Genomic DNA, 6803 nt, shown 5'->3' with positions numbered 1-6803 from the left:
CTTCTTCTTCTTCTTCTTCTTCTTCTTCTTCTTCTTCTTCTTCTTCTTCTTCTTCTTCCTTCTTCTTCATCTTCTTCATCTTCTTCTTCTTCTTCATCTTCTTCTTCTTCTTCTTCACCTTCTTCTTCTTCTTCACCTTCTTCTTCTTCTTCACCTTCTTCTTCTTCTTCTCCTGTTCCTTCTCTTTCTCCTGCTCCTTCTCATGCTCCTTCTCCTTTCTTCCTCTTCTCTTTCTCCTCCTTCTCTTTTAAATTGGTTCTGGCTAAATTGTCAAAATGATCTTTCTGCTTTTGTCTTCCAGATTGCTACAATTGCAGGTACTGTATGTGGTACCATGTCTAACTCTTTTGACTTATTAGCAGCTATACCTTCATGAAGCCAATAATCTAGAAAACCAGCAAACACTCAAGCATATGGCCATATTTTTACAGTATACATTTCCAACTTAGGCTGTTTTGAGTATGGCATTTATTGTCTAATTGAAATTTATCATCACTTCATCAAGACATTTATTCCTGAAAATGTAAAAGTATTTTATTTCAGCAGTTGTAATTTTATTCTTCATAACTGAAAAAAAAATTACTGTATATTTATTATTTTTAATGTATTCCAAGTCTGTACAGTTGGAAGAGCTTGCAAAATATGCTATATTGTGCTGCTTATTACCTTAAGGAAACTAACTTGGTTCCAAGGAAAGTTTTTTTTGTGGTTTTGTTTTGTTTTGATTTTTGCAATATTAAAATAAGACAACAAAGTACTTACAAGGAAACACAAAAAGGAAGTGTACACTTATAAGTCAGAGCCCAAATAAAAGAAAATTTTGATTTATTCCATAACTTATATGATGATTGAGAATCTTGATCATTATAAGAATAAAACATATACATTATGCTATACTTTTTTCTTCGTTTTCTTTATAAACATAATCAAGGTTTTGATACAGTTTTTGCTACACAATATTATAGACACCATTAATGTTTGTGAGTATATAAGAATCATTTCCACTTTTAGAATCAACATTTCATTAAACTAAATCCTTTTAATTTTTACACAAATTAAATATTGATAAGAATCCATTGGAACTTACTTTCCTCTGAAAGAATCACAAAATAAGCTTATTTCATGGTTTTATGTGATTACCCTACTGCAAAATATTCATAAAATGGATTGTAACATACTACTATGGTCTTCAATGAGGAGTCTAAGAATATATGGAAGGTGAGTGCAGTAAAATGCTGCTGTAGATGGAGAGTCATTATCAAACTGAAATGTTAAAACAGTAAGCAAGGAATTGTCAGACTAAGGGAAAGAACACCCTGCTTTCCTGATGAATCTTTACAGTGTTGAAGTTAATCAGGGTTGTTTTTTTGTTTTTTTGGTTTTTTGTTTTTTTGTTTTTTAGCGTTCCTGGTAAATATTATTCTATCATCTCTACCACTGATAAAGATTTGGTGGTTGTTTTTTGGTGAGAAAAGAAAAAAGAGGAGGAGGGAGAAGAACATGGAAAGAATAGAGAAGAGGGGAAAAGAGAGAAGTGTGAAAAGGAAAGGAGGAAATGTTTGGAAGCTGGGAAAAAGAGCTTGGATACAGTTAATAACTCACTGAATGAAGAAAGAGCAGGGGATATAGCTCAGCGGGACAAGTGCCTGCCTGGCAAGCTCAAGGTCCTGAGTTTGATTCTCCGTACCGAGAAAAAAAGAAAAGGAAGCAAATTTCAGGCTTCTTGAGGAGCAAGAAAAGAATATGAGGGGAATCATATGAAACTGTAGTCAGAGCCTCCCTTTTAGTAATTCTCACTGTACCACATGGTGTGTGATATCTCACAAAGTCTTGTAAGGAAAGATTACTTTAATCATGATCAGAGGAGTTCCCTCCTGGGCGAATCTGTATGGGCAGCTGATAAACCTGATCTTTGCATTCAGCTTCAGGGAGCTGGGAAGCACAGGATGATTTCATATGTCATTGTTTAAAAATAAATGTTTAGCTGGGGATAGAACTCAGCAGCACAGCGCCTGCCTGGCAAGCATGAGGTCCCGAGTTCGATTCCCAGCACACACAAAAAATAAATTATTCCTTGCAAAAATTATCTTTCATTTTGTCGCCTGGGGATCAGTAAAACTTAGCTTCAAATTGCCAGGACCATGTTCCATTGTATATATACCTGGGCTTCCTGCTGCTATAGTATGCAGCAAATTACATAACTGACAGTCTCCACACCCTGTGCAGGACTGGAGGCCATCTAGGTCCACTGTCCACATTTTGCTCTTTCTTTGGTCTGAGCATGTACACAATGAGGCCGTTAGTTAATACTTTAGTGAATGTTGAACGTTTTCTAAGAGATCAGATTTTATGTGCTATTACCACACAGAAAAAAAAGTAACTGTGTGAAACAATGATTATATGAGTCAGTTTTACTGCAGAGATCAGTTCACTATGTGTATGTATGTCAATGTGTCTGTTATATCTGCTAAATATGTACTAGAAAACAAGAAAAATTATCAGAGGAGCTCCAAAAATGTATCCACAGATGAAAATATGTTTACAATTGGAAAGTTGCATATCTATATATATGCGTGTGTATTGTGCACATATATAATATTATTACAGAATATTGATGTTATAGGCAACATAGTATTATACTTTTTTGGTAGTATCAGTTATCTTCACTATTAGATAGTCAAGGTAAATGTATTTACCATGATTCCAAGTACAGTGATAAATACAGAAAAATTTATGAATTACTAATAACTCACCACAAAATTTGTGGCCAATATATTTGCAAGGACTGTACTCCTCTCACCTTGTATAAAATGCCCTCATGCTTTTTGTTGCTTTAACTACATCTTAAGAAATCACCTCAAAATCTTTAATAGTGCAAATGAATGAACATTTGCAGGTAGAATTCACAAGATACTAATAGAGAAGATAAAGTTCCCAAATATATAAGTTGAAGACCTACTTATTCCATCAACAAAGGTGATGTTGAGTCAAGTTCTCAAGATATATTTACATCCTGTACACTCTTGTCTTGTGTACTGTTGATGAGACAGTGGGTCTAAAGTACTATTGTGCAGCTATCAAAACATTAACATATCTGTTACCAATAGGAATTCATTGAAGAAAGTAATATCCACTGCTCTTTTAATTTTGACTTTCCTCTAAGATGTAAAAACTGCTAAACCACTTTAAAGAAAAATATAATATATTTAAAAAGAGCCTGTCACACTTTCTCCTGACATCTGCCACCACATCCCCGTCTACATACACAGAAGCAAAAACACCAGCATTGACAAAATCAAGCTTCCTAAAATACCATTTTTGCGAAAGAAATCCTTCTCATTACCCTCTACATCATCACTATGAAATGGTCCTGCAAGAATTCAGGTAAGTAGTAAAACCAGCTCAAAACCCACAGCTCCATGTCAGAACAGCTGATCATATAATGTCTTGTGAATAATCCCGTGCTATGATTTCTTTCCACTTCACCTACTAGTTCCTTCGAGGAGCTGCACTTGACACTCAGTGACAAATCACCTTCCTTAAGGCTCTTAAGTCACATATCACTTACTGCAGATGAGATTTAAGTCCTGTGGAAGCGTGTCACCTGCTCCCAAGCCAAAAACTGTTCTTTCCAGCTATCTTCCTGGTCTCCTAAAAGCTGGTGTCCTGTGTCACTGGCTTCCTTGAGGGAGCCCTTTAAGATAGAAAATAACTTCTCCATCTCACAAAAGAATTCAGGGTATAGTAGATTACATTCATAGAAAAATGCATATTAAAACACAAACATTATATGCTAATTCATTTCACTCATAGAAAATAGATTAAAATAGGTAAAAATACAGAATTCTATTGCTAGATAATCAGTATGAAATAAAATAGTAAGGCAAATATATACCTATAGAAAAGAGATATATATATCAGATACCATTTTTGCATCTGTGTGGTAGTAGAAATGAAAGGAAGCTTGTGATCTAAACTTTTTCCTCTAATTGGAAATTTGGAATGTACAAGAAGTTAATGATATAAATATAAAATTTGGGGGGGTTCTGCTGTAGTTGTTAGTTTATCAATGTCAACACCTCACATTCTTCACAGCCTGTGGGTCAACTGACCTGGTGCCTAAATGATTTCCTCAAAAATATCCTACCAGCCCAATTATTCCTTGGCTTTATAACAGATAGTTTTAGAAATTTTGCAGATTTAGAAAAATGAACCATCTAACTACTTCAGCTAAAATAGGCATTTACAAAGAAAGTTAGCAACATCCTTGGAAACAACAGCTATGCATTTCTGCTGGGAGTTCCACTGGTCCCATCCGCTGAAGAGGCAAGCCAATTGGGTGACATAGTTCCCTCCTTCTGCATCCTCCCCATATCTACCACTTGGCTTTATCATCTGTTATAACTTTCCCAATCCAATCTCTTTCTTATTTGTGGGTGGAAAGAGGCATTCCCTAAGGAAAGACAAAAATGAGGTGTTTTATGGATGCCATCAGCATGTAACAGATGACTTGTGGCAACCATCAGAAATGTAGCAATTTTGCATTTTCTAAGTCCATTTACTATACCTCTGCTGTACTCGGGGGACATAACCAAGACCCTAAATGTTTCATTGTGTCCGGAAGACATTAAGAGATGAACTTTTCTATAAAGTAATAAGGTGCCATGGACATATCTGTTGCTTCCAGGTAACCATAACTATGATGCTCATTAATATAGTGGTTGGTGGGAATACCTAACATGTCTCAGTTGCAATTAAAATAAATAAAAGGATGCTGGAGGTTCCATAAAAGCCTCCCCACCTCAGCCTCAAGACTAAACCACTGTCAAGCTTTGCCTGATATACATTTTGTCCTACCTACCTCAGTCTAGAAAGATAATTATATAAAAGAGACCATTTAAAAAACTGTTATTGATTTCAAATAATTGTAATAGTAAACAGATTTACATAGTTTAAAATAATTAAATGTTATTTCAGTAATATCTATCTCATTGTCCTAACTCTTACAGTGTCACTACTTTGTTAAATTAATCTTCCTAATGCTTAGGATATACACCTCTTACTTGAAATCTTTTAGTGCATTTTTACTCAACAGGAGATAAAATTCAATCTCTTTGCCTAGAATTCAAGATTTGATAAGTGTATCCAACATCTCTGTAAATTTAACTCCTACTGCTCCACAGGATAAGTTCTCCAAATCTAGTCTGTCTTCTCACTGCTGCAGGATCAAGATGTCAACATTGCCCTTAGGAACTTGGCTCTTACCAGTCTTTTTCCTAGGCTGATTCTGTCTCCTGCAGTGAGAAGCTCCACCCTTTTTCCAGGCCTGGAGCAGGTGGTGTCACAGTTGGTCCATGAATGATACCAGTGTCTCAATGCATACAGCTCTGTAGCTCTTCTTTTTTATACTCCACCAGTCACTGTGCTTTCAATATCTTCTTTATATCAGAATGTCAGCTTCAATATTAAGACACAGACAAAGAAAAGCATTTCCATTTTCATAAATATTCATTCAGTCAACATATTCTTCAGACACCTATGGTATAGTGACATCATGTTGACATAGGCTGACACGGACTTTATCCTCCTGAAGGACATTCTGAGGAAAGGGTAGGGGCAATAAACTATGAAAGTTTTATTAGGATTCAATTTCAAAGAAAGATAAAGCAAGGCCTAGAAAAGAGAAAAATATTAGCTAATTCTACATGCTAAGCACAGGGAGAACTACTGTCCAAATTCCCCCTTCTCACTCCTTTTTCTGACTCTAAATTTTTGAGTTACTGTGTGCGTGCACATCCATGCACTACCTAGGATATGCTCTTTTGCACTGATAGCTAAATTTACACCTGCATCTTTTCTTCTCAAGTATTGTGAAAGCCTTTGAAAATAATAACCCCATCAGGTATCTTATGTATACTTGAGAACCAGGGTGGTGGCTGATCTGAGAAGCAGACAATCAGTAAACTTGACATTGAGAAGAATAATCTCCCATGTGTATTCTAGCAGATATCACCATAAATTTAGCCATAGTGATGTTGCAAATAATATTGATTACTCCATTTTACAGCTCTACCAGTTTTTAAGTGTTGAGTCTGGTTAGTTTAGAGAATTGCCTTTATTTTGGAGTTGTGTGATATTTCCCCTGGATCAAGTTCATCTGACACTTGGGGAGGAACATATGCAGGAGAGGGAGTGAAGCAAAGTTCTTCTCAGAACATTATGTCAGGAGGTGAATCTATTATTGTGCCACTTGGGACTAACTTCTTGCAGGGGTATCTGCCAAGATTCCTCACTTCAAAGTTATTATTTTGCCCTGAGTAATTGATGAGAATCTTGTGAGGCAGGAAATTTAGGCCATGTAAGTATTCTGTTGTTTCCTAAACTTCCAGCTATTGGTATTCCCATCCATTAATACTTCTTCTTACCTTCTTCATTTATTATTACAATGATGAAATGGTAATTTTCCAGTTCTATCATTCTTTCCACATTGGTTAGTTATTTGATTAAACCGGTGAGAAAGAGAATTATCTTCTTTTTTAATTTTATTAGTGCATATTAGTTATGCACAATGATGGGCTTCACTTTGGCATATTTGTACATGTATTTATAATACTTTAACGTCACTTTCTCTTTCCTATCCTCTACCCTAATCCCATTCTTCCCTGATAGCGTCCCTTATGTTATGTGCAGGAAACTGAATGGAATTAGAGAGCATCGCACTAAGTGAAATAACATGTTTTCTTTTACATGTGAAATAAGAACATATTAAAATTTAAAAAGTACTATAGGAAAGCAGATTTCTT

Source organism: Chinchilla lanigera, unplaced genomic scaffold, assembly GCF_000276665.1.
Source record: "Chinchilla lanigera isolate Chin_1 unplaced genomic scaffold, ChiLan1.0 scaffold00007, whole genome shotgun sequence".
Lineage (NCBI taxonomy): Eukaryota > Metazoa > Chordata > Mammalia > Rodentia > Chinchillidae > Chinchilla > Chinchilla lanigera.
Note: the sequence above shows the minus strand (reverse complement) of the source record.